General features: G+C 40.2%; 1 protein-coding gene across 8 annotated transcripts in view; it reads right to left on the bottom strand.

The window, feature by feature from the left end:
• ahdc1 (AT hook, DNA binding motif, containing 1) overlaps nt 1–27,012 on the bottom strand; it is a 207,145-nt gene that overhangs the window by 106,823 nt on the left and 73,310 nt on the right. For 6 of the 8 annotated variants that reach the window (XM_069895104.1, XM_069895105.1, XM_069895106.1 and 3 more), the window contains exon 2: nt 21,939–22,145. The gene's annotated coding sequence lies outside the window, so the exon portion shown is untranslated. Of the gene's footprint in view, nt 1–572; nt 784–21,938; nt 22,146–27,012 lie in introns of all 8 variants that reach the window. The other 2 variants (XM_069895109.1, XM_069895110.1) reach the window with 1 other exon arrangement.

The raw sequence follows: 27,012 nt of genomic DNA, 5'->3' as shown, positions 1-27,012 counted from the left end.
AAGCCAGGATCAATGCACAAACCAGCATAATATAAGAAGCTCTCTCCAACCCCCCCACCCCCAAACACACACCCCGAGTGAAAGATAAAACACACAGGCTCGACAAGTAAGGACAAATTACACCGAAAATTCTCCAGGTACGTCACACTAAATAATGGCGCATCAAACTCAATTTCCCCAAGTCTAGACGCTTGGCTTATTATTTCCAAGGTACAGTATACAGCCATTCAATCAATATTCTGTAAATGCAGCTTTTATCCCTCTGACATCACAGCTCTGCTTTGGATCTTTTCTCCATGGCAACATAGGTCAAAGTGCTCAAAGGGAAATCAGCTCCTCCAGTCAGAATTCAAATATTAAGCAGAAACATAAACAAACACCCGGCTGAATGATGTTCACTTCGGTCGAGGAAGCAGTTTGCTGCCAAGTCATGTGGACGCAGAGGTTTCAGGGTGAAGATTAAAACCTGCCGGTGTTTCACTTTCCGTGGACGATTTAGCAAAGCACTCAACAACATTCGAGCTCCTTCCACCCACTTTCCCCACCCCCAGATTCTGTTTTAAAGATCTTACCAGAAGCATCATCTTGCAGAGTCTCGGCATAAGGACTAATATTTTGCGAAGAGAGCTTCCTCTGAGCCGTGATCTCATAGAGGAACTGCACTTGCCAGTCCGTAAGCTTTCATCGAGTGGGTGAAGAACTGCAGCCAAATGATTTCCACAGCACCACGAGGAAGCATCGCGCAGGGGCACGGAACCAGGAGACAAAATCCAAGCAATGCCTCTGTCCAAAGGAATGAACAGGACACGAGGAGAATGACTCCACTTTAAGAAATGCCCGAACATTAGCAGTACAGGATACTCCTCGAGAAATGCTTTTGCATATCCCTACTGAATAAGCATTAACCTTGATAAAACCATGGAACAGCACTCATATGTGAACAGCAGCTAGTCTGTTTTTTCCCCTGTAGGGACTGTTCTAGTTGCTAAGATACTATTGGCATTGCGAATGGAAATAGGTCAGTAAAACTGGAGAGATACACTGCCACTCCAACCATGCAGCTGTTACAACACAGATCTAAATCCCCTTTAATATTTATTGCCTATAGTCTGAGCTTCTTTCCAAGTACAGAGTGTTTACTGAACTTTGCACCACGTTTCCACAGCCCAGCCCACACCCATCCCCACAAGGCATTACTGCTGATACTATTTTTTGTAATTTTCTTGTGGTTAAAGCTAAATTAAACTGAAGCTTGTGTTTTCACATCAGACTTTCTTAGTACTTCAACAGGAAAAAAAAGCAAGCAATGTACTGAAATGCTGGAGGAACTCAGCTGGTCTTTCAGCTTCTATAGGAGACAAAGATATATATTGAGGACGTTTCGGGCCTGACCCCTTCTTCAAGGAATAAGTTGAATTCCTCCAGCATTTAGGAGTGCTTTTACTACAGTATCTGCAGACGTTCACATTTCAAGCAATATACATGGAACACAGCAAGCAAGTGAACAGATGCGAACAGGCAAATGCAATTTATACCTTGGATTCTTATTGCTTTATCCAGTAAAAATACAAACTCCTTTTAATTTTTTGAGGGACATTCTTTCAGTCCCCAATCAGTTTTCTGTCAATAACATCAAGGTTCCTCACACTGACATCCATTAAAGGTCATGCCTCACAAAACCTGATACTGCCACCTCGGGATTGGATTCATTTTGACAGTCAGGTCCTCACCCCATTAGGAACAATCTGGGATGATCATTTCTAGATTTGTAAGGTATGTGGCAATTAGTGCAGAAATATATTAAAGAAAAGCAATGTCCAGAGGCAATACCTTACATCGCTGAGCACATTAATTTGGAATGTTGGTAATGGAAGGATCAGGGGATCGGTTTGGGACTTTGAGTTGGTAGCTGGTTTTCTTTACTGGAATCCACAGAAACAATGCAAATCATTTTTTAAAAACTGCATTTTCATGTAACTTTTATCTTTTTTTCAGGGTGGTCCAAAGTACTTCACAGTAAAAGAAGTATGTGCTGTCAACATTGTAATCACAAAGAAGCAAAAACTGCTGGCTGTATGGAGTTTGTATGTTCTCCTTGTGTTTGTATGGGTTTCCTCCGGGTTCTCCGGTTTTCTCCCACCCTTTAAAAATGTACTGGGGTTGTAGGTTAACTGGGTGCACTTGGGTGGCATGGGCTCGTGGGCCAGATATATACTGAGCTGTATATATCTAAAGTTAAATTTAAAACCTGTTATTGGCTAGGTGGCCAGAAGGACTCTCCTGCCAGTGGTGGCTGAGTGGTGGCCTAGGGGCCTGGAAGTTAGGGGGGGTCCGTCAGCATTAGAAGAAATCTAATGAGGGGCATTAGGGTAACAGCAGGGGGTGGGAGGGGTGGTTTGAGAACTCATTTGGGGGAGATGAGAGTGGGAGCTATACCTGCCATGGACTTCCTCCATCCACCACATTTTCACCTCCCTCCGGCATTTCAGACTGTAGACAGACTGTACAGGAAGACCTGGACACTCCTGCAAGATTGGTCTACTTACTGTTTCCCCCTTGCTCCTAACCACTTCCTATGATTTCTCATTTATCTTTTCATCCACTATAATTCCAGGGGGGGGGGGGTGGGAGGTGGGAGTAGAATTTATTGGCTCTCGGCATGTTAAAGTGGACCATATAAGTGTACAGTGTTGCTGATCAAGGTGCTCTTGCAAAATGCATCAAGATTTTGTTTTCAGCATGAATGCATGTTATGAGAAATTGGGACTAGGAACCTCGAGGCCCATGTCTGTCCCCTGCGGATTGAATAAAGCAATAATGCCATTTCAAAGCAGCCCTTCTATACAGATGAGAAGATTGTTGTGTGAGACGGGGCCGCCGTGGGGAAATTTATGAATGAGTGTGGAAGTACTATAACAATTTCCAAAGTATTGTATCAGTGCTCTGCTTAAAAAAAAAGCCATATTGCATGTGTGTGTGTACATGCATTTAGTGTACAGAAGAACGATTTCCATAGATCATCTATCAGGTGCACTGCACTTAGATACATGTTAGTGTAGGATTTCACTACACAATCCATGGACCTGATCAATCATGTAATTAAATCAGGTCACTTGATAACAGACGTTATTTATCTGCTGAATGAGATGAAAATGTTTATCTTGTAAAATATGCCGTCCTTTACCTTATTTCAGACTAAGAGGACTTTCTCGGTTACAAATCCCTAGAGACTTGAGTGCATCCACTGGTACACCAATGTAACCACTTGTCAATATGGGCTTGTGTTAGTCCTGGACCCACCCATCAATCAAGGGTTGGGGAAGTACCACTTTCACAGTCAATCAGCAGTAGGGACTCGATCCCAATGCAACCTGTCAATCAATGCTCACGTTTGTGCACGGGTCCAAGTCTGAGGTCTGCCTCCTGTAGCAGAGCTCAGCTTATGCAGCGTTGCTCACAGGAGGTTTACTTTTTTAAAAAAGAATCTCCCTTCTCCTGTATTATTTTGTATCAAGACTTATTTTGAAGAAATGATTTTATTTATCCTTTTGAAAATAACAAACTTTTCAAATTGTTTGGGGGGGGGGTAGCAGACATTTTATTGAAGTCTTTCCTGCCCTCCTCCAACCAAACACCAACTGGTGTAATCCCAGCACATACCCAGTGGATAAATTTAAAATATGTGAAAGCATCACACCCAAGGGTAATATGTAATGATAATGTTAATAAATGGAACAATTTCACTTTATTCTATTCAACAAAGGGTGGGGCAAGGTCAGAGGGAGCCTTCCTAAAGCTCAGCTTGGGCCCTGGTAGTAGTTAATCCACCACTGTCTCCTGCATTCTCCAGGAGAGTGGACAGGGCTAAGTTTCCACAAATGCCACAATGAGTCTACGCTGCTCTGTGCTGAGCCAGATATGTGGATTCATTCTCTTGGTTTTTCTCTGAAGAAACCGCAGAGAGTTCTGAACAGGGCTCAAGACATGTCACAAACCAAACTCCCTCCATCAACCCTGTTGATACCTCCTGCTGCACTGGGAAACCAGCCAGCACATTAACAGACCCATCCCACCTCCCTCACACTCTCTTCTCCACACCCACTTCCCCCACCACTGCTAGGCATCAGATACAAGTTAGGAAACACTCACCTCCAGTTCCATGTAAAAACATAATGCTGGGGAAATTCAACAGGTCAAACAATGTTCCTTATATAGCAAAGATAAAGATACATAACCAACTTTTTGGACAAATTGTAGGCAGAAACTGTCTAGGCACAGGGCGCCTGTCTACATTATGCTCTGAGTGAAACACGAAATGCTGCAGACACTGTGATTGTCATAAAAGCACACTGAAATGCCGGTCTTTTCAGTATTTATTTACCAACATTTCAGGGCCTGAGTCCTCCTTCAAGGAATAAGCTGAAAGAAGTCAGAGTCTTTCCATTCCAATTCCTTTTGCACAAACATGATCAATTCTTATCTCATCCTCTATCATATCAAATTACCACCTTTTATTGGTCTGAATTCATCACCCAGCCACCAATGTCTGAACTCTGAGACTTTCTGAGATTTCCTGCTTCTGGCTCATTCCTTGAAGAAGGGCTCAGGCCCGAAACATTGGTTATGTATATTTATCTTGGATTTAAAGTACACAGTTTGACCTGCTGAGTTTCCCTAGCATTGTGTTTTTATTTCAATCATGGTGTCTGCAGACACTCGTGTTTTACTCAGCTCCAGTTCCAAGGACAGTTTCTTTCCTGCTGTTATCACACTCTTAAATGGATGATACCTTATGTAACTGTTGAACTCAAAACCCTGTGCTTTTGATTTAACATCTTATCCTACTCTATTTTGTTTTTAATGAATGCTCTTCTTGCTGTACTATTGTAGAGGTTGACTTAACTGCAGAATAAAGTTTTCCACTACTTTGGTACAGGTTGCAATAAACAATTCCATTCATTGTCCTGCAAATGATTTTTCCTCAAGTGCCAATCCAATTCTAGTTTGAAAGCTTTGATCAACTCCTCTGAACTTGACATGCAGAGAGGGAACTTCATCATCCTCTGATTCCACCCACCTGTTTCCCCGCCTCTGTTTCAACCCCTCTGTTTCTTCCTCTCTATTTCCACACCTTTTCCCACCTCTGTTTCTACCCCTCTGTTTCCAACCCTCTGATTCCACCCATTTCCCTACCACTGTTTCCCCTCCACTGATTCCCCTCCACTGATTCCCCTCCACTGATTCCCCTCCACTGTTTCTACCCCTGTTTCTCCCCTTCAGTTTCCACCCTTCAGTTTCCACCCCTCAGTTTCCACCCCTCTGTTAAATCAAACTTCCTCACAACCCACATGACTTTTGTCTGTCACTATGATTCCGTGTTTCCTTAAACCCCATGCTAGACTCTCTATTTGAACAAACAAAACCTACTATAATCTTGTCCACCTCCATCAAATCTCCCCCTGTTTTCTTTCTTTCAACAGAACCACAGCTTGCCCAATCTAACCTTGAAGATGAAAATCCCCACCTGTGCAATCCTCTCCAGCATCCTTCATCCCGAACTGGGCACCTTACTCTAGTTGTAACCTAACCATATTTTAATGTCTCATACACAGGCTAACATCTCACCTAGTACAGCATCCTGTCAGTTCCATGCTGAAAATCCAGAAACATTGTTTCCTGACCTAGAACATGAATCCATAACCTTCAGGCATTGCAATGAAAGCCAGTGAGCTTCAAGTCTGTGAAAGGAAAATTGTCAGGGATCGGATGGACAGTGCCCTTCATAATGTTTGGGACAAAAACACTTTTTTTCCCCCTTTTTTAGCACCTGTGCTCCACAGTTTTACATTTGAAATCAAACAATTCCAATCCTTCTGCAATTACTGAGTCACCAGTACGCTCGCTCTTCTTAATGATGTTCCAAACTGCTGACTTTGGTATCCTAAGGTTTGGGTGATGTTTCTTACTGTTTTATTTTCATTTTTCAGCCTCATAATGGCTTCTTTGACTTCCATTGTCACAACTCTGGTCCTCATGTTGAAAAATGGCAACTACAGGCTCCAATGGTGATCAAAGGCTTAGAAGCAAGCCTAGCTCTCCTACACCTGCCTCAATGAAGCAATTAAACATACCTGAGTACTGACAAACATCTGTGAAGCTGGATGTCCCAAACATTATGATGCCCTGAAATGAGGGAATTATGTATAAAAAGCACTGTAATTCCTACAGGGTTAAACCAAACTCTATACAAATAATCTAGCGTAAAATCTGGAATGTGCACTTAAATTACATGTGAATTGTTTCATTATAAAATTAAAACTGTGGATCACAGGGGCAAATAAAGGAAAATAGTATCTTTGTCCCAAACGTGATGGAGGGACTGTCTGTAGATTTCGAAAGACAGTAGCTAATCAGGAATCATCAACAGGGAAATTCTGTTTCACTAATTTGATTGAATTTTTACAGGAAATAAGAGAAGAGATGATTGAACGCAGGGTGGTAATGTCTTCAGACTTTGGAAAAGCATTTATCATGGTAGGCTGGGCCAGATGTTTGAGGCATATGGGATTCCTGGTGAGCTGGTGAAATTCGATCCAAATTTGCTTAGTGATAGGAGGTGTTGGAGGCAAGTCAAGTCTATTATATTCTGATTGCTCAAGTACAATCAGATGAGAAAAAAAACTGGTACATTTGTGACTCGTGATGTTCCAAAAGGAAAGGTGCTGAGACCTCAACTGTTTATGAAATAAACTGAACATCTATAGGTGGTGTGATTAGGTAAGTAGTACATGGATGATGTGAAAATTGATGGTGTTGTGGATAATGAGAGTTGGCTACGTCAACAGCAGGATACAATTAGATGGAAAGTTGGGTAGAGATTGACAGAGGGAATTTAATTCCAGCAATTACAATGGATTGCCATTTTGGAAGTCCAACAGGGGTAAGACATGCAAATTAAATAATAGAAGCTCAGGAATGTTGATGAACAGAGGAACCATGGGATTCAAATCCATAGATCCCTGAAAGTGGCGTCATGTCAACAAGGTGGCGAACGATGCAGAGAAGGCCTTTGATAGAGTGGAATGGAGTTTTTGTTTAAAGTTTTGAAGAAATTTAATTTTGAGCCTTTTTAATTGGTTGGATTAAGGCTTTATATAGCAATCCTACTGCAAGAGTTGTGACAAATGGACAGGTATCTTCACCTTTTATATTATCTAGATCGACCAGGCAAGGCTTTCCTTTTTCACCAGCTCTATTTGCATTGATTATTGAACCGTTGGTTCAGATGATTAGACAAGATGGTAATATTAAAGGTATTAAGGTGAAAGATGATGAATATAAATCAAATTTGTTTGCTGATAATATTTCGATATCTTTGGGGAGTCTGCATGATAGATTGGAGCAGTTTGGTGAAGTATAGGGTTATAAAATTAACTGGGAAAAGAGTGAAATTATGCCTATAGCTGAAATGGATTATACGCTTTGTAGACATATTGTTACATTTAAGTGGTCGGATCAGATTAAGTATTTAGCTATTATGATAGATAGTAATTATAATCATTTATATGAATTGAATTATCTACCTTCATTGTCTAAAATTAAATATGATTTGAATTGGTGGAAATATTTACCTATAACATTAACAGGACATGTTAATTGTATTAAAATGAATATCTTTCCTTGAATTCAATATCTTTTTCAATCTATTCCTTGGAAGGTTCCTCAAACATTTTTTTAAAGCTTTGAATGCTTTGGTGAGAAGGTTTTGTGGAAAGGTAAAATGGGAAGGGTGTCATTACATAAATTAACTTGGAAGTTTGCATTAGGAGGTTTGCAACTTCCTACTTTTCAGAATTATGATGAATCAGCACAGTTGAAATTTATTAACAAGGTATTTAAAATGGATAAACCTTTGATATGGGCTAATATTGAATTATCTCAGACTGGCGAGAAGAGGATGGATCGGTTTATTTATAGATGGAATTCTCCATTATTAAATAATTATAATTTGCCAGTGTTGAAACATTTAGTGGAATTATGGAATTTCAAAAATGAAATTTTGGCTTTGTTTCAAAATAAGCTTTTTCCTTTTACACTTAATAATCAACTTCTGAAGTTGTGGGAACAGAAAGGAGACTCGTAGAAGATTGTTATGAAACAGAATATTTTATTTTGTTTCATAGAATGAAAGAGAAATATGAAATATCCGAATACTCTTTTTTTAACTATCAAGTTAAAGCATTATTGTTTGATAATTTTGGGTGTACGTTATGGCTACCCAGGAGGTCTAAATTTGAAATTTTGCTTACTGATGGTGGTAAGAAAGGATATATATCTGAGATGTATGCTTTATTGCAGAATAAAATGCTTAAGCCTGATGTTTATAAATCTAAATTAAAATGGGAAAAAGATTTGTCCATATCTATTTCTCAGGATGATTGGATGAATCTATGTGAGGACAGTATGACTAAAATTGTAAATGTAAGGTATAGTTTGGTTCATTATAACTTTCTTCATCAGTTATACCTAACTCTGGAGAAATTAAGGAAATATAAGTTTATTTTTTCTTATTTATGTTTCAGATGTCATAAGGAAGTTGGTTGTTTTTTACATTCTATTTGGTTACGTGAGATGGTGAAACCTTTTTGGAGTAGACTTAAGGAACTTTTAGAAGTTATTTTTAAATTGAAAATTTCACTTGAACCTTTGATATTTTTATTGGGTTATAGTAAGAAATTGAGCTTGGAGTTAAAATTAAATAAATTTCAAATTGCTTTTTTGAGATTGGTTCTAGCTGTGGTTCAAAAATGTTTGGCAATTACTTGGAAAAATTAGACGAATTTCAGTATTCAGCGATGACATTTGGAAGTGAGATCTTGTATTCCGTTGTAAAAGATAACACATAATTTACGTAATAATTATTCCTTTTTTGTTAAAACCTGAAGCCCGCATTTGGAATATATGGGGTTGAATTACTAATCTTTTTCCCACGCATTGATGGTGTTACTCCGAACCATGGTATTAATTGAAGAGTGTCATGTTATCTGATCTCCTCCTCTTTCTTTCCTCCTTTTCCTTCCTTTCTTTTTTTTTGGGGTGGTTTAGAGGGGGGTTGGGATGGGTGGGTGGGTTAGGTTAGGGGGTGGGGAGTTGTAAGGGGTAAAATATCATGTATGTATCATGTTTTATTTGTTTGTATCTTTACTGTATGATTTATAATGATTAATAAATAAAATTTTCAAAACAAAAGCAGCGTGGTGAACAAGTATATAATGTGATTGCCTCATAGGTCGAGCCACAATATATAAAAGTTGGGATGCTCTGTTGCAACTTTCAAAACACTGGTTAGACTGCACTTGGAATAACGAGTGCAGTTCTGGTCACCATATTATAGAGCAGCCATTCTCAACTTTTTTTTTTGTCAATGGGCCTGTTAGGACTCTGCTTGAAGTTTATGGACCCCCTTCCCTGTGCACAGTCAGTTAAGTTTAGTTGGATTCTTCCAGACTTCTCTCCTACCGACTACATAAAAAAATTATGAAAATCATTATGATTTCAGTCCGTGGCCCCCAGATGGACTATATGACAAGAATGGCTGCTATAAAATATGGTTGCACTGGAGAGGGTGTGGAGGAGATTCACCAGGATGTTCCCTAAATCAGAGGACTCTGGGATGTGGAGAGATCAGATAGGCATTTGTTTTCTCAGGAGGGAAGGAGGCAGAGGGGTGGCAGGATTGAGACACTGTCAAGGTCGACAGAATTCTTTTTCCCATGGTAAGGGTATCAGAAACAAGTTTGCAAAGGTTTAAAAGAGAGAGGAAGAGTTTTAAGGGAATGTGTGAGGAAAGGTTCTTTTTTTAACCCCCCAGAGTGGTTGATATTGTGAACTCACTGCCGGCAGTGGTGGTGGAATCAGATACAATCACTTCAAAGACGAAGGATTTGGACATGCTAGTTTTAACATGGGCAAATAAAAGAAGTGTTGATGAACAACAGGGTCACCATGGATGTTGTGTGTCAAAGGCCCTGTTTCTGTGCTGTACGACCTGTGACTTGCTTGCACTAGAGATGGCCATGAAATATGTAAACAAAGGGACAGAGAGTCTGAAGAATACACTGCAGAATGTGTGTGAGAAACAACTAATGACCTGGACAGAATGTGTCATTATTACTGCTGGTCTGATAAATTTAAGCTAATTTCTTAAAAACTAGCTTGGTGGGCTAATACACCTACTTCAATGCCTTGGGAGTAGTTCTTCAATCTATTTGCCAACCACATTTGTTTGTAACAAATGCAGAGTTCATAAACCTGGGAAAAGCTGGGTTGTATTGGTGAACTCTGCCGAGTATTTTTATTCTTTGATTTTTCACCCATGGTGGACTTCATGAATGAAGTTGCTTGCAACTTAAAATTAAGTATCTTACTTCCTTTAACATCCTCCCCCTACCTCTCCCCCCCCCCCCCATAACTATTTTAGATTCCAAAGTTATTGTGCTCCAGTTGTATGGGGGTAATAATGTGTTGAGTTTTGAAAGGTAAAACAGAAATTGCACGGAAGATTTCACTGACTTTTTAGATTTTAAAACTCAGGTTGTTGGAATAAACCTGGCAATAATGAAGAGGTTAATTCCAAATCGACAAGTCAAGAGATATCCCGCTGGATACTTATGATGGCAACCAATTTTACTGAGGGCAGCGTGGTATTTTATTGCATAATACCAAATGTCTTTATATTCTTCAAGACAAGGAATATGAAGAAAATGATGTCCACTTAATTTTACTCAGGATTATATTATTACTTGTATAGATTCTTTATCCTAAAATTTGAGTTGGAAAAATGCCAACTACACTTGATACTTGCTTTGTTCAGGTGCCTTCAGGAAGGAGGTACAGGAACTAGCAGCACAAGAGCAGCTTTTTCACCTCTGCCATCAGATTTCTGAATGGACAATGAACTACATATGCTACCTCATTTTCCCTTATTATTGCACTAATTTATTTATTTTTAAAATGTAATTTATAGCAATATTTGCCCCTGTGACACTGTGACAATGAACTTTGTGACATGTTCATGACAATAAGTTCTGAGTCTGCTAGCAGCCTGCTCTTCGTGCAAGCTCGCAGAGAATTCTGGATTCTGTGTTTCGTGAGATCGTGATCCTTTAGTATGATGGAGAATGAATAATTATCAGTAGCCTTACAATTCCAAGGAACAAGAACAACAAAGTGACACAGTCAGTTTGTTTACTCTTCAGAAGTTTCTGGCCATGAGGTGTCCTTCAGTTAGTAAGTTAAAAGCTGACAGTAAGGAGATGAATAGCAGTCGTCCCAGCTGGGTATTTTGTATGTAAGTAGTGACAGAAAGTGAAAGTGTGTTCTATTCATTGAATGTTCTGGGCATTAATAAAGCATTGCATTGAAAATTTTAATCCAGTCAATATTTTTCTAAGATGTTGCTGGTGGAGGATAGTGATATTATGAAATCTGTTTGAAGAAGTTCTCAATACAATTTAATTCATAGTTTACAAGGAGAGTGTACAAAGTTCACATTTATTGTCAGAGTACATACATGACATCACATACAACCCTGAGATTCTTTTTCCTGCAGGCAAGACAGAATTTCTACTTGTCAATAGTGTAAACTACACTCAAGAAAAAAAAGATATAGTACAAATATAAAAGAGCGAAATGTAAACAAAGTTAGAAATTGTAAACAAACCAACTGTGCAATACAGAAAAAAAATGTTCAGTAATAAATAATGTGCAAAGTAAGTGTCTTTAAATAAGTCTCTGATTGAGTCTGAAGGTGGAAGGGTAGCGACTGTTCCTGAACCTGGTAGTGCGAGTCTTGTGGCACCTATACCTTTTTTCTGATGACAGCAGCGAGAACAGAGTGCGCTGGGTGGTGTGGATCCTTGATGATTGCTGCTGCTTTCCGAGGACAGCGCTCCCTGTAGATGTTCTCGATGGTGGGGAGGGGTTTTCCTGTGATGAGTGTGCTCACTTCGTCTCCGGAATCACACTTTGTGGTCTCAGTTTGAGTGGCGCTCTAAACCAATCCCAAACACAGTTTTAGAAGCAACATTACCTCTCAGCAAAGGAAGGAATTTGTGCTTGAAGAAGACAGAAACATAAGCTGAGATCTAACCACTTGTAGACATGCTGTCCCTTAATCTCTGAAGCAAACTGATCACTGAATTCATTTTCACAGTAATACCATTGCAATGGTCAAGACCCCTCTCCTTCATCAGCTCCAGAAAGGACTATAGTAAAATCTCCATTATCCAGAATACAAGCAAGCAGCAAAAAAAAATTGTGGAAAATAAATAGGTAAAAAATACAAAAGTTTAAGGAAGGAAAACACGGAAGTCCATAGACTCCATGGTTAAAGTAAAAACACAATACTGGAGAAACTCAGCAGGCCAAACAGTATACTTTATAGAGCAAAGATAAAAGTGCATGACCAACGTTCTGGCTTGAGCCCTTCATCCAGGTATGAACAAAATGTGGGCAGGGGCCGTGTACTTTATAGAGCAAAGATAATGGTACATAACCAACGTTTCTGGCTTTGAAAAGTTTAAAATTGCACCATCCCACCAGTTAGTTCACCAATCGCACTACACACAATCTCAAACAACTGGCAAATACACTTATCCGGCATCTATCAACTGCCATAATTACCAGATACCAGGGTTATTACTGTATTTCAATATTTAGGATGGCTTCACATTCTCCCATTCAGTGGACCCAGAACTCAACACAGCTTTGATCCGAAACTATCTGACCATTTAAATAAAGAGGACATTCCCTGAAACTGCAACAGAAAACCAGACTCTGACAACGAGCACAAGTTCCATGTTTCAGATACAAGAATGGAGATATTCCGAATCCCAGGTTAATGTCACTTGGTGGTCAGAACAATTCTGGCTGGAGGGCTATGCAGAACATTATTGTTTTTTCAGTGGATATGAAAAGTGACAGCACACTGAAACACTCACCACTTTGCTTTCTTGACCAGGTACTAAATGATTGCAAAAGTTCCAATCCATCCATTTGGGGTTCCCCCAACACAAGCTCATGATACTGGGAACCCTGTAATACACTAAATGAAGGAAAGGGTAACATGAAAAAGACGAGGGTAGGTGAAGGTGTTCAATGCAATCACACTCACCAAAAGACCAACCATAGAACACTAACTCAAGAAGAAATCATTAGTTTTATGATGAGTGTTTACTGCTTTGAAATTTAATCAACATTTAGTCACTGTGTTGTGCCACATAATTACAAAACTCTGTATCTCACTATGATGTTTCATCCATATTCAATAACACCCAATATCAATGTCTTTACAAACCGCTCTGTGTTCTCAGCACATTTGATAGACAACAACAGACCCCCAAATACTTTTATAGGGCAGGGGGGTTCCACATAATGAAATACATTGGAACCTAGCAAACTCATCTGAAGAATGCAAAGTGACTTCACAGGGCAGAGTGACTTGTAGAAGGAAATGAACTTGTTTGCAACCTGAATCCATTTCTTCATAAACACTTTCTGATTCTAACTGAACCATCCAACAGATGGCAAGAACACTTTTCAATCAAGTGCTTCACTTGATACCAATGTGTGACAACTGGGAAATCTGTCTGCAGAAAGCCAGCCAGCAAGTAGGGCAAGAGCAAAGAAAAATGAGATAGTGCCAAGGAGAATGAAGCTGAACTGTTCAGCGGCCCAAGGGTTGTGCTGTACTACAACAACAACTTGGATGCGTAGAGTTCAGTTAATGCAGCAAAATGCCTCCAGAGTTTCCGCAGGAGCAAATCTCAGCACAATCTGACACTTAGTCATACGAAGATATAAAGCGAGCAAAGTTCAGATTCAAGCATCATGGGCTAAAAAGTCAGGTTTTCAAGTTTATCATCATCTGATTGCACAAGTCAAATCTGACAAAACAACCTACTCCGGTACTCAATGCAAAACACACAGACACACACCCTTGAAATAACACATATACAAACAAACAGCAGGACAAGTATTTAATCTATACAAACAAATAAATAAATATTGTCTCCTAAATATGAGAGTTTTGAATGGTTAGTGTGAGCAATTCCTTTGGTGGTTCAGCATTTTCAGTGGATGAAAAAGGATGTTTCCCATGGTAGGGGAGTCAAAGACAAGAGGGCACAACTTCAGGAAAAAAGGGCATCAATTTAAAACCGAGATGAGAAAAATAATCTTTTCTCAGGGGGTTGAGAGTCTATGGTAATGAGATCGTTGGATATATTTAAGGCAGAGATTGACAGGTATTTGATTAGTCAGGGCATCAAGGGTTACAGGGAGAAAGCTGGGGTGTGGGGCTAAGTAGCAGAGCAGACTCGATGGACCAATGGATCTACTTCTGCCTCTATATCCGATATTTTGTGAAAAAGAGAATGTTTTCTCTATGTGGGAATCAGAGAGATTTAAGGAGGGGATTAGAGGTTGGAAGATCCACCAGCAGAAGAATCAAGGGGATGTACACTTGGATGTTCACATCTGGTTCCACATGTCACACAGTCCATTGCAGACAACTGTGTGAGCAGCTGCAAGAAGGCAGTCGACATCATAAAGGACCCCCATCGCTCTGGCCTCTAATCCATTTTGTTTCACATAAAGCACACTATTCTGTTGTCTGAGAAGTCAAGAGATATTGGTGGATAATCCAGAGGGTGTGGGTCCCAACCCAAAGCATTGACTGGCCATTTCCACCCATAGATGCTGTCCGACCTGCTGAGTTCCTCACCAATTTCTTTGTGCAACCTATGGAGGGGATGAAATAATGACAGGATAGAGCCTGCTTGGAAATGTTGCTGGGCCACGTGGTGATGGTGCCTTTTCTGGGCTTCAGTGCCACTAAAGGCAGATGCCTCACACTTGTTTGCCAAAATTATTTGGCAAGGTTCCAGCTGCATTTCAATGCTGAACTGGAGCCCAACAGTGTTGTGTGTTTGGTCTTGTGCAGAAACATCAAGTCCATTAACTTGGAATGGAGATGAACGGCTACAAAGGGGAAGGACATTTTTGTTTCCAAATGTTTAAGAGTTAAAGGATTTTTAAAATTGTAATTGTGTTAATGTTCTTGAATTAATTTGAAGGTCACGAACATTCAGAAACATTTTTAGCTTTTGAGAGGTTTGACAGCCAGCTAAGCTAGGTCATGTTCCCATTCATTTTATGGTACGGTCTTGACCTACCCCCCACCACCTAAAGGTACCAGCTCCTGCCCCTATATATAGTCCTCTATCAGTTTTGGATCTGTCACCTGGCACAGCAAATACGTTAGGAGGAAAGAAAATGTCAAGCGCATTACATGTCAGGAGCCAGGTCGAACCATTAACCACTGACTGCTCACTGCTACTTTGGTCAACCACATGGCTCAGCTGGGCTCTGATACAATGTTCAATAAAATCACCAGAAGTTAATCCGACATCATTATTTTATCTCTTGGTATGAAATTGTTAATAAACTGCCACATGACTATAATATTATAAAATGTGTGTTTTGCATAATAGTTATTAAGACTCAGGAAAGATATAGAATGGAAACAAGCTTTTCATCTATTCCAGACATCAGCAATTCATTTTTTTTTAAATTTAATGTTTTAAAATTTTATTTACAACACAGGAGAAATTGATTCCAGTTATTTAAACCCAAGCCGCCCAATTACACCCAAATTAACCTACAACCATGTACATTTTGGAGGTTGGGAGGAAACTGGAGGACCCCGGGAAAACCCACTCAGGAATGGGGAGAACGTGCAAACTCCTTACAGACAGCATAGGATTCAAACCCGGATCGCTGACTCTGTGATAGCGATGTGCTAAACGTACACTATATTAACTCCCTCTTTTTTAAATTCAGCTCCATTCTGATCAACTCTGTGTGCTGAATGACTCTGTTTAATACAAGGAAAAGCACCACAGCTTCTAGTACCGGGATCAGTGGCGACCATTTACAATAACTTGCTTTCTCTGTCGGCATCAGAATGAGCCATTTATGCTTAATATCACCCACCCGAGGCCTGGTTCAGCGCTTTTTTCTCTATTAGTATATGTCCATTAACCCCGCATTACACTAGTTTACATTCCATTGACTGTATTGTTCACTCTTCAATGGTGTCACTAACCCATCAAGCATTATTAAGCATGCCTCACCTTATCATCAATATTCCCTTTGTCTTATCTTCTCCTCCTTTCACCTTTTCAAGAGTACAAAACTAACTCGTCCTCCATTTCCAATTCTATCGAGTCTCAATAAAGGGTCCCGGGCCAAAATGTTGACTGGCCATTTCTACCCATGGATGCTCCCTGTCCCACTGGGACCCCCCTGCTTCTCATTGTCTGTATATCTGGAATTTGGAAGTCAGGTGATTTGAGGGACGCACCCAAGATGTGGAGGATGCCTCTTCATGCTGGAGAATATAGAACTAAGGTCACCCCATTTAATCAAGTCTAGAAACTGGGAGGTCATATTGCAGTTATACAAGACATTTGTGAAGTATTGAGTTGCATTTTGGTCATCGTGCTGCAGGAAAGACGTTGTCAGGCTGAAGAGGGTGCAGAGAAGATTCATAAAGATGTTGCCAGGACTCGGGGGCCTAAGCTATAGGGAGAGGTTGAGCAGGCTGGGAATAGATTGGATGAACACAAAGAGTCTTTTGCTCAGAGCAGGGGAATCGAGAACCAGAGGACAAAAGTTTAAGGTGAGAGGGCAAAGATTTAACAGAATCCTGAGGGGTAACTTTTTTTAATGTATACAGAAGATAGTGGATGAATGGAACAAGTTGCCGGAGGACATGATTGAGGCAGTTATGATTGCAATATTTAAGAAATATTTCAACAGATAGGTTTAGAGGAATATGGGCCCAACACAGGCAGGTGGGACTCATATGGTGGGACATTTTGGTCAGTGTGGGTAAGCCACACTGTGCAACTCTATGACTCAGAGAGATGAAGTGGATTTTTTTTTGCCCCAGAAGGTCATGAATTTTTGGAATCCTTTTCCTCGATAATAGTTCTCCATCCCTATAGACCTCGTCGAAAGAACCAAAGACTTGTTGATCCAAACCAAGGCTCTTATTAGCAAAAGACAGGAGCTCTTCACAGGTGGTCGACCAGTCCGGAATGATCCGACCTGGCTAGGGACACAACCCTTTAAGGCCCAGACAGTAGGTGTGGCTAAGCTCTCAGTCTATCGCTGTAAGCACAGTCATTACACTCTAGATACTGTAACTATATACATTGGTGATAGGTCTGTACTATCACGATCCCATCCCCATGAGTAAATCATGAGGGGTGTCAATAAAGTGAATGGTCAGCCTTTTTCCCAGAGCAGAAAATTCAGAATCAGAGGATATATATTTAACATGAGAGATTTAAGAGGGACCAAAGAGGCAACATTTGCAATCGGAGAGAGTTCTGTGTTTGGAGCGAACTACCAAAGGAAACATTAGAAGTGGGTACAAGTGGCCCATATCCATCCAAACTCTACCCATCCATATATCTGTCCACATGTTTGGATGGGATGGGTTTGGAAAGATATGAACAAGTTTGGAAGGATATAGATGAAATGCAGGCAAATAGGACTAGCCCAGATGTCAGCTTGATCAACATGGATGGGTTGGCCCAAAGGAACATCCATCTACAACTAATAATGTAAGTCCCAGATATATTCATTAACCTGCACTGGGACATATATCCTTCTGTTTATTCACAACATGCAGATCCCTCCTATTTCTACACATTCCATTGCTTCACTTCTCTCTGAATGCATGCCCTTGCACTTTTCTGTCCTGCCAAGGAATAGTGGAATGAGGAAGGCAGGTTGATGAAGCCTCAAGCAAATGTGTGGAAACGTGTGGAGCAGGGCCCATGATCTGTCAGATTTTTGCAGTCTCATCCAGGGATGGAGCAAGTAGGAGGCATCATCCTTCGAGTGAGTGAAAGAGAATGATGTCTCAGTTTCCAGCACAAATGGCAGAGACCCCTGCAAGATTTCTGTTGATCTGTTAGATGACATTCAATGGTCCATTTGCCATGTGAATAGAATGCTAAAGGCATTATAAGATGCACATTTTCTTTACAAAAACAAAATATAAGTGAACTCTACTGAACATTAATCTTAATGGGACATTACTTAAAATGTACAAATCTCCCCTCGTTGAGACTGAGATCCTCTGGAAGTCTCTAACATCAAAAGTTGTGACTGCTCAGTCACTGAGCACACTCACAGCCACTGAGTGGAGTTTTGGACATAGGAAATTGATGGATACAGAATCAGTGAGAGGATCAGCCATTGACCAGATGACTGGCTCATTTTTGCTTTCATTCCAGCGACCTCATGACCTTGCTCCCCACATACACCCCAAATGCTTTTACCCCTGAGTCTCTGAAAGACATCAGCTACTTTAAAGGGATGTACCAAACCAGGTTAAGGGTTTCACAGTTGAGCATAACGATGTGAATCCCATACAATAAAGCCATGTCTTTCAAAAAGTAATGGCATTCATTCCTAAAGAGATAACTGCTATAACCAGGGAGGTGCCATGGGGGATGAGTGTTATTTGAATGAATGTAATTCAGCAAGGTTTGCTGATGGTACGAAGGGGTGGATTGGCAAGAAGCAAGAAGGACACAAAGAGCAAGTTTACAAGTGAGATGGCAAAATGTGAGGTTCTTTACTTGAAGTTGAAATAATAAAAATGCTATAACTTGAGTGAGACTACAAAACATCCTGATACAAAGGGATCTTGGAACCCTCATCTATTAAACAAAATAATAAAGCAACCATGTACATGAAGAAAAGACACAATGCTGGAGAAACTCATCGGGACAAGCACTTTTTACAGGTCGCATACCCCTTATCTGAAGTTCCGAAATCCAAAATGCTCCAAAATCCAAAATTGTTTGAGCACCAACATGACACCACAAGTGGGCGCCAATTTGTTACCAACCATCAGCAGAACCAGACATACATGCATTGCACACTGTATTTTTGCCAGCCAGCAGAATTTCTAGTATTTGGTGCTGGATTTTTCTGTAAGCAGAAATCAAGTTTTCTTTGGTATGTACAAAATATTATTCACATTATTAAACATATTATTCCAAAATCTAAACACGTGCTCCCATGTACTTGACCTGTATAGCAAATATAAAGGTACATAACTAATATTTTGGGCTTGAGCCCTTCATCAAGTTATGAGCAAAATGTAGGCAGGCACCAGGTACATTATATAGCAAAGGTACATAACCATTTTTGCTCATACCATGATGAAGGGTTCAAACCTGAAACGCTGGTTATGTATCTTTATCTTTGCTACATAAAGTACACTGCTGAGTTTCTCCAGCATTGTGTTTTTACTTCAATCACGGTGTCTGCAGACTTTTGTGTCTGACCACCTGCATGTTCATGAAGTTTTGTGTGCAGTTTTGCACTCACTATTTGAGGGTGGACATTTTTGCTATTGAGGGAGTGCAGTGAATATTCACCACACTGATCCCTGGGATGGCAGGACTGATGGATGGAGAAGGCTGAATAACCAGGATTATACTCATTAGAACTTAGGAGAATGAGAGGGGATGTCATTGAGACATACACAATTGTGAAGAATGTTCCCGATGTTTGGGAAGTCCACAACAAAGGATCACAATCTACAGATAAGGGGTAAGCACAGTCCAAAATGTCAATCCCACAACATTGTGCCAGCCTGAGATGGAGAAACCTCTTCACTCAAAAAGTGTGAACTTGTGGAACTCCCAACCACGGAAACTTTTTAAGACCGATTCATTAGATATATTCAAAAGGGAGTTGAATGTGGCCCTAATGAAATAGGGAACAAGAGACATGGAGGGACATCAGGAGCATGGAAATTAGTCTGTATGATCAGCATTGAATGGTGGAGCAGGCTCGAATGGCCTGCTCCTTATTTTCTACATTTCTTTCTTTCTTTTTAAAATATTTCTATTGATGTTTTACAGTATAAACAATTAAATAGTCCATTTATACAACATGGTACCAGATTCGAGAAAGAAAATAAAATTAAACATTATAAAATATTCTCATAATAAGGAAATCCAGAGCACAGAGCACAATGAAAACAATCAGTTAGTTTATATAAAGAAGATAAGAACGACCCTAGAATTGTCAACAAGGAAGAATTCTAAACAAAATTAAGTTCCATTTCTACCTACGTTGGGCAGTCAACAGGAATGTAAAATTGTAGTGAAAGAATCAAGTTACATATATTAACTGCCCAGTAATAACGTCTAAAATTAGGAAACGCCAAACCTCTGTTCCTTTTAGCTTTCTGAAGATGAACCATTTAAACGGGGTGTTTTCCTTGCCATATGCAAGAAGATATAAGTGAATCAAGTGATTTGAAAAAAGATTTAGGAATGAAAATTGGCATAGATTGGAAAAGATACTAAAATGTTGATTTTAATAGAATTGATCTGACCAATCATGGAAATAGATAAAGGTGACCATCTCGATAGGAATTAACACGATTAAATAAAATAATAGAAACATTTTCCTTAAATGTTTATAATTCCTAGTAATTGTAATACCAAGATCAGCAAATTGATCCTTCACAATTTTAAAAGGAAAATTAAAATACCATGGTATAGCACTATTTAGAGGTAAAAGTTCACTCTTGTGCGCAATCAACATAAATCCTGAAAATTGGCTAAATTGAGATAACAAAGGTAACATGCTTGGTAAAGAATCATCTGGATTAGATACAAAAAGCAGATGATCATCTGTATATAAGGAAACCTTATGTTCAATGGCCTTCCTGTAAATCCTTGTAAAATTTCCATGTTCCTGAAGGGCAATTGCTAAAGGTTCTAATACCAAATCAAAAAGTTAAAGGACAGCCTTGTGGATAAGTAAGAATTGAAGCAGTAGGACATAAATATAATAATTTAATCAATTTAATAAAACATAGTCCAAAATTATTTTTTTCCAGGGTTGTAAATAAATAACCCTACTCCATCCGATCAAAAATTTTCTATGCATCTAAAGAAAGAACACATTCAGAGGCAGAAGTAGGGGGAATATAAAATATTCAGTAAATGGTGTATATTAAAATACAAATAACTATTTTTAATAAAGCCAGCTTGATCACAGAGATGATTGATGGTAAAATATTCTCCAAGCTGTGGGCCAATACTTTAGCCAAAATCTTCATATCAACATTAATTAAAGAATAATAGACAATAGGAGCTGGAGTAGGCCCTTCGGCCCGTCGAGCCAGCACCGCCATTTTACAGATCATGGCTGATCACTATTTTATTGCAAGGGATCTGGAAAGTAAAAGTGGGGAACTTTTGATGCAATGCTACAGGCACTGGTGAGACCTCAGCTGGAGTATTCTGTATAGCTTTGATTTTCATATTGAAGTATCACCAGGCTTGCATGGAATGCCGTGCAGAGAGAGTTCACCAGATCAATCCTTGAGATTGGGTTTGCGCATGAAGAAAGGTGGACCAGGGTTGGGTTGTTACTCATTGGAGTTTGATCTAGTCACCCTTTCTGCACTAGTTATATGAGAGTATGAGTCCCCTAATGGGTATATCTGGAATTAATTAGGGACAAAGTTTCAGGAGTCATTCACTTATGATGGGAGGCAAGGAAGAATTTATTTCCTCAGACAATCCGAAATCTTTAGGAATTTTTACTTTGAGAGAATTGAAACAGCTTAATCATAGAACACATCCAGATATGAAAAATTGGCTGAATCTTATTGAGTGACGGCACAGGATAGATATTGTCAACTTTTGCTCCTGGTTGATATTCCTTATATTGTCAGTACACCATAAATACACCAACCTTCTAACAAATCACTCTAATATGTTACCATCTTCAACGTAAGATAGTTATGAACATATATGACTCACTTTTTTATGAATCACTTTCTTCAATGCTACATGCATCCTACATCACTTCCAGGGTGCAGGCACGTGAAAGATAGCAATGGAAATCAGATGCAGGCCAAGTACGATCTCACTGAAGGCAATCCTAAACCCGGAACTGACGCGTGGTTGCATTGTGATATTGAAGCTTGGTGCCTTTGTCCATCGTTCCTGGAATTGTCAAACAGTAGTCTATTTCAGAAAGAAATGGTTGAAGTTATAAAAGGAAACCACCCTGAGCTTTCTTTTTCCAATGTTCATACAACTAAACATGCCTGAACACAAGCCTGATCTGTTCCTTCACTTGTGTAACATACTGAACTCCCTGACAACAAAAGGAGGGGAAAAAAAATTCAGAGTTTTTGTTCCCTTACACACTGCAAAAACATTACACATTTATAATAGATTTTCAATCACTGGAATATTTGGAAAGTTTACTACACCATCAAAGGATTCAACACCTCTTAAGTACCATTCAAGAAAACACTCATTTGAAATTAAACCAGCCAACTTTCCCTGCTTGTTTTATGAAATGCAGCATCTACAAATTTTTCCTGCCTCTCCTACTTGGCTCACTGGCAACCCCAGACATGGAGTACAGACCACGAACTTTCATATTAAACGTGGAATGTACCAACAAAGCTGATTTCATCCAAGTTCAGGCACCAACTATCAGGTTAGTAGATCTCACCAATACCCCCCACCCCCATTCCCAAAAGATAATCGTGGTCTCTCGAGAATCTAATTTATGGATTTCAAACTTTTCAGTTTCAACACAAGTTACAAGACGCACAATTGATAGCCGTAATAATAAGAAAAACAAAACCTGTGCTCAATACCTCCAAAATCTAATATTTAATTTGGGAAAAGTTGAGTCACTCATCTTTGATGCTCGAGCCTAAGACTTAATGCACCAAAATGTTCACCATATGGAAGCTAGCTCCAGGCTGCGGTGGACTGAGGGAATATTGAACAAAATGGAATAAACATGCAAGGGCTGAATCGTACATTTTAGAAGATCTTGCCAAGAGTGAGAGAGGAACGTGGTATGTGGGACCATTTTGTTAACACCCATGCTTTAAATATAAACACAGCATTATTTCTGAAACCTTCCCCACCTCCAGCACCAGTTTCTTGGCTTCTGACTACAGGAAATTCCTAATGATCTTCATCATGCACTCAGGAAAAAAAACCCTTTCCTGCCAAGGCTACCCTTAAGGACATATGTTGAACATGCTGCACACATTGTACAGTATGCTCACAATCCACTGACCTCCCCCCCACAGACCTGTGCCCATGTCCTCTATGCCGGAGAAACACAAGCCCACTCTCAAGGGCTGAACACAATCACATGCAACCATCTCCCTGCAGGAGCCATTTTTATTATCTCAGGTTGTCATTTAAAGATTTAAGCAGCTTTCATGTTTGTCGGTTTTCCCTTGGCTAAAGGCCAGGCAGCAAGGCTGTCAGCTTCCTGCTGGGTCAAAGTCACGTGGATCAGAAAGCAACCCAGTAACAACGAAAGCACTTGCTGCTTGGCAATGTTCAGTCACTAGAGACCAACAACCCTCCCGAATCGTCCGCAGTGCACAGCACTCTGTGCTCCGATACAGATGCAGAATGTTCTGACACAGCCATTCTGGAGAATTTAGGTTTGTGCACAGAAACATTAAGGAAATTAAAAACAAACCAGTGTGGTCTCTTTACAGAGACTAAATTCTATTGATCCCAGAAGGAATTACATTCCCTTCCCTGTGGAATACACCTCCTTTAGAAAGAAACAGATGAGAGTACTAAATCTACCAAAGAAAATCCTGTACACACATTAAAGACTGTGTCTGTCGACTGAGACAGGCTATTGCTGCACTCACAGCTTCAGCCCAGAGTCAACACATTCTGGTCTTCGGCACTCCCTCAAATCAACGGTTTTACTGAGGCTACAATACTCCAGGCAACAGACGCAGCACTGTACTTCAGCACACACAAAATTTTAGTAAGCAAGACTAGACAGGAAGCCTTGATGTGTTTTTTTTTGAAGGAGGGGAGTGGGTGGGAGGTAGGGTCAACAGAATTAAGCTGATGTTGTCAAGCAACGTGCAGGTGCATTCATTATACTTACATACATGTATATATACATGGGTCTCCATAGTTTTCATGTGCACTCTGATCTATATAGGTAATGTAACAATACACACACATGCATGCTCACACACACTTGTACACACATGCACGCACACAGTATTCTGAAAAGATTTTCCCCTTCCTTAATCCAGAGGTCCTAAGGCTTATTTCCCCACTTCATCTGCAGCTCTGCCAGAGTCCAGTAACTCAGTGCAGACAAGGAATCAAATTTCAAACCTTTCTAGTCTGTGTGGCTCAGCTCCAGACTAGGCAGTGAATTTATTATCCGGGCTATTGGAGGAAACTCGCTTTCAGTGATTCTATAAATATTACAGCAGATGTGTTCACAGAACATGTATTGCTGCACCAAACCATCTCAAGTGTCTTGGGAGCAAACTTCAGGGTGGATGCCTCAGTGCAGAGCTGAAGCAGCGCCGCACTGTCACTGATGTTGTCTTTTTGTGGAGAGCCTCGATGCACGTGATTTTCTTTTGCAATGTGGTTTGCCTGTGATAGGTGTGTCATGCGCCTTTTTCCCAGGATGGGAACAGCAAACACCAGAGGACATCAGTACAAAGTGAAGGGAGGAAAGTTTAGGGGAGACATAAGGGGTACATTTTAAAAAAAAACACGAAGAGCTATGGTGCCTGAAATACCTTGCGAGAAATGGTGGTGGAGGCTGAAACAATGGGCCATTTAGGAAACTCACACAGGCACATGGATGGAAGAAAAATAGAGGGTTTCAAGGTAGGAATACTTTAATATATTTTGGTAGGAATCTATAGATTGGCACAACATCGAGGGTTGAAGGGCCTGTACTGTACTGATTAAATACAGATTTAAGATTAATTGTCAGAATACATGCAGAGTATGACATCACATACAACTGAGATTCTTTTTACCTGTGGGCATGGCAAAATTACCAATAATTGGTAGTGAAAAAAAAATACACAGTGAAAACATGTAAACAAATAAAGAACTGTAAACAGATAATAAACTGTGCAATATAGAGAGAACAAAAAGAAAATCAATAAAGTGTCCAAGTAAGCGTCCTTAAATGAGTCCCTGATTGAGTTTGTTGTTGAGGAGTCTGATGGTCGAGGGGTAGTAGCTGTTACTGATCCTGGTGGTGTGAGTCGTGTGGCACCTATACCTTTTTCCTGGTGGCAACAGCAAGAACAGAGTGTGTTCTGGCTGGTGTGGTTGATTCCTGCTGCTCTCCAACAGCACTGTTCCCTGCAGATCTACTCAACAGTGGGGAGGATTTTGCCTGTGATGTCCTGGGCTGGGTCCCTTCCTTTTGGAGGGCTTTACACTCAGGGGTATTGGTGTCCCTATACCAGACCAGGATGCAGCCAGTCAGCTCACTTTTCACCACACATCTGTAGAAATTTGCCAGGGTTTCTGATGTCATACCAAACTTCCACAAACTTCTGAGGAAGTTGAGGCGCTGACATACTTTCTTCACGATGTCATTGGTGTGTTGGGACCAGGAAAGATCCTCCGAGATAGTGATTCCCAAGAATTTTAAATTGCTCACCCTCTCCACCTCTGATCTCCCAATAATCACTGGATTGTACACCTCTGGCTTTCCTTTCCTGAAATCAACAATCAGTTCTTTGTTTTGATGACACTGAGTGCAAGCTTGTTGTTGGTGCATCATTCAACCAAATTTACAATCTCCATCCTGTATGTTGACCCATCCCCTTCCTTTATACAACCCGCTATCGTGTAGATGATCTTATTGTTGTATCGAGCCTCAGAGCCGTAGGTGTGAAATGAATAGAGCAGGGGCTAAGAACACAATCTTGTGGTGCTCCGGTACTGATGGAGATGGTGGAGGATATGTTGTTACCAATCTTCACTGATTGTGGACTTCAACTGCCGAAGGGTAAAGGAGAAGAGTGTGGAAGATCCTCTCCATGGCCTTTGATCAACAGCTGTCCCTCTATCAAACATGATCCAGTGTGATTGTGGGAACTTACTGTGTACTGATTGTCTCCCGCTCCCTACATTCCATCAATGACAACACCTCAGAAGTACATCATCATCCACAAAGTCCTTTGAAACATCCCAAAGGAGCCTGCTGAAAAGCAGTTTTCTTTCAAAACCTTTTTTGGGAAAAATTACAGCAAGGTAATGTAATTGTCATCATGTGATGCCAGGGCATCAAAGGTTATGGAGAGAAGGCCAGGCAGTGATGCTGAGTGGGAAAATGGATTAGCTCATGACTATATAGCTGAGCCATCTCGATGGGGTGAATGGCCTATTTCTGCTTCTATGTTTTACAATTAATATGACAGAATAGATATGATGCCATTGTTGAAACCTTATTTTGACGATAACACATTGGAGCAGATTTAGGCCATTTAGCCCATCGAGTCTTCTCTGCCATTCAAATCATGGCTGATGTATTTTTCCTCTCAACTCCATTCTCCAACCTTTGACACTTTTACTAATCAAGAACTTATCCTCCTCAGCCTCCAATAGGCTGAATAGCCTATTCCTGCTCCTATTTCTTATGGCTGTTGGAAAAGCAAACTGTATTTGAACTGAGAGGGTTCTGGACTCCAGGCTCTTCGACATCAAATGGAACCCAATATGCACCATATTTGTGGTGAGGAGCATGTAAGAGAATCACAAATTCTGCCACAGACTGAAACTGGACTGACTTGTAGGGGAGTCTAGCTCCAGAATGCACAACTTCAGAATAAAAGGGCATCAATTTAAAACAGAGATTTGGCAACATTTCATTAGTCAGAGGACCGTGAATCTGCGGAACTTGTTGCCACAGGCGGCTGTGGAAGTGAGGTTATTGGGTGCATTTAAGGCAGAGACTTACAGGTATTTAATTAGCTGGGGCATCAAAGGTTATGGGGAGAAGGCCACAAGTGGGGCTAAGTAGGAGGATGGAGAAGCTCATGATTGAATGGTGGAG

The sequence above is a fragment of the Narcine bancroftii genome, chromosome 8 (assembly GCF_036971445.1).
Source record: "Narcine bancroftii isolate sNarBan1 chromosome 8, sNarBan1.hap1, whole genome shotgun sequence".
NCBI classification, from domain to species: domain Eukaryota; kingdom Metazoa; phylum Chordata; class Chondrichthyes; order Torpediniformes; family Narcinidae; genus Narcine; species Narcine bancroftii.
This window is presented reverse-complemented; position numbering and strand designations above follow the sequence as displayed.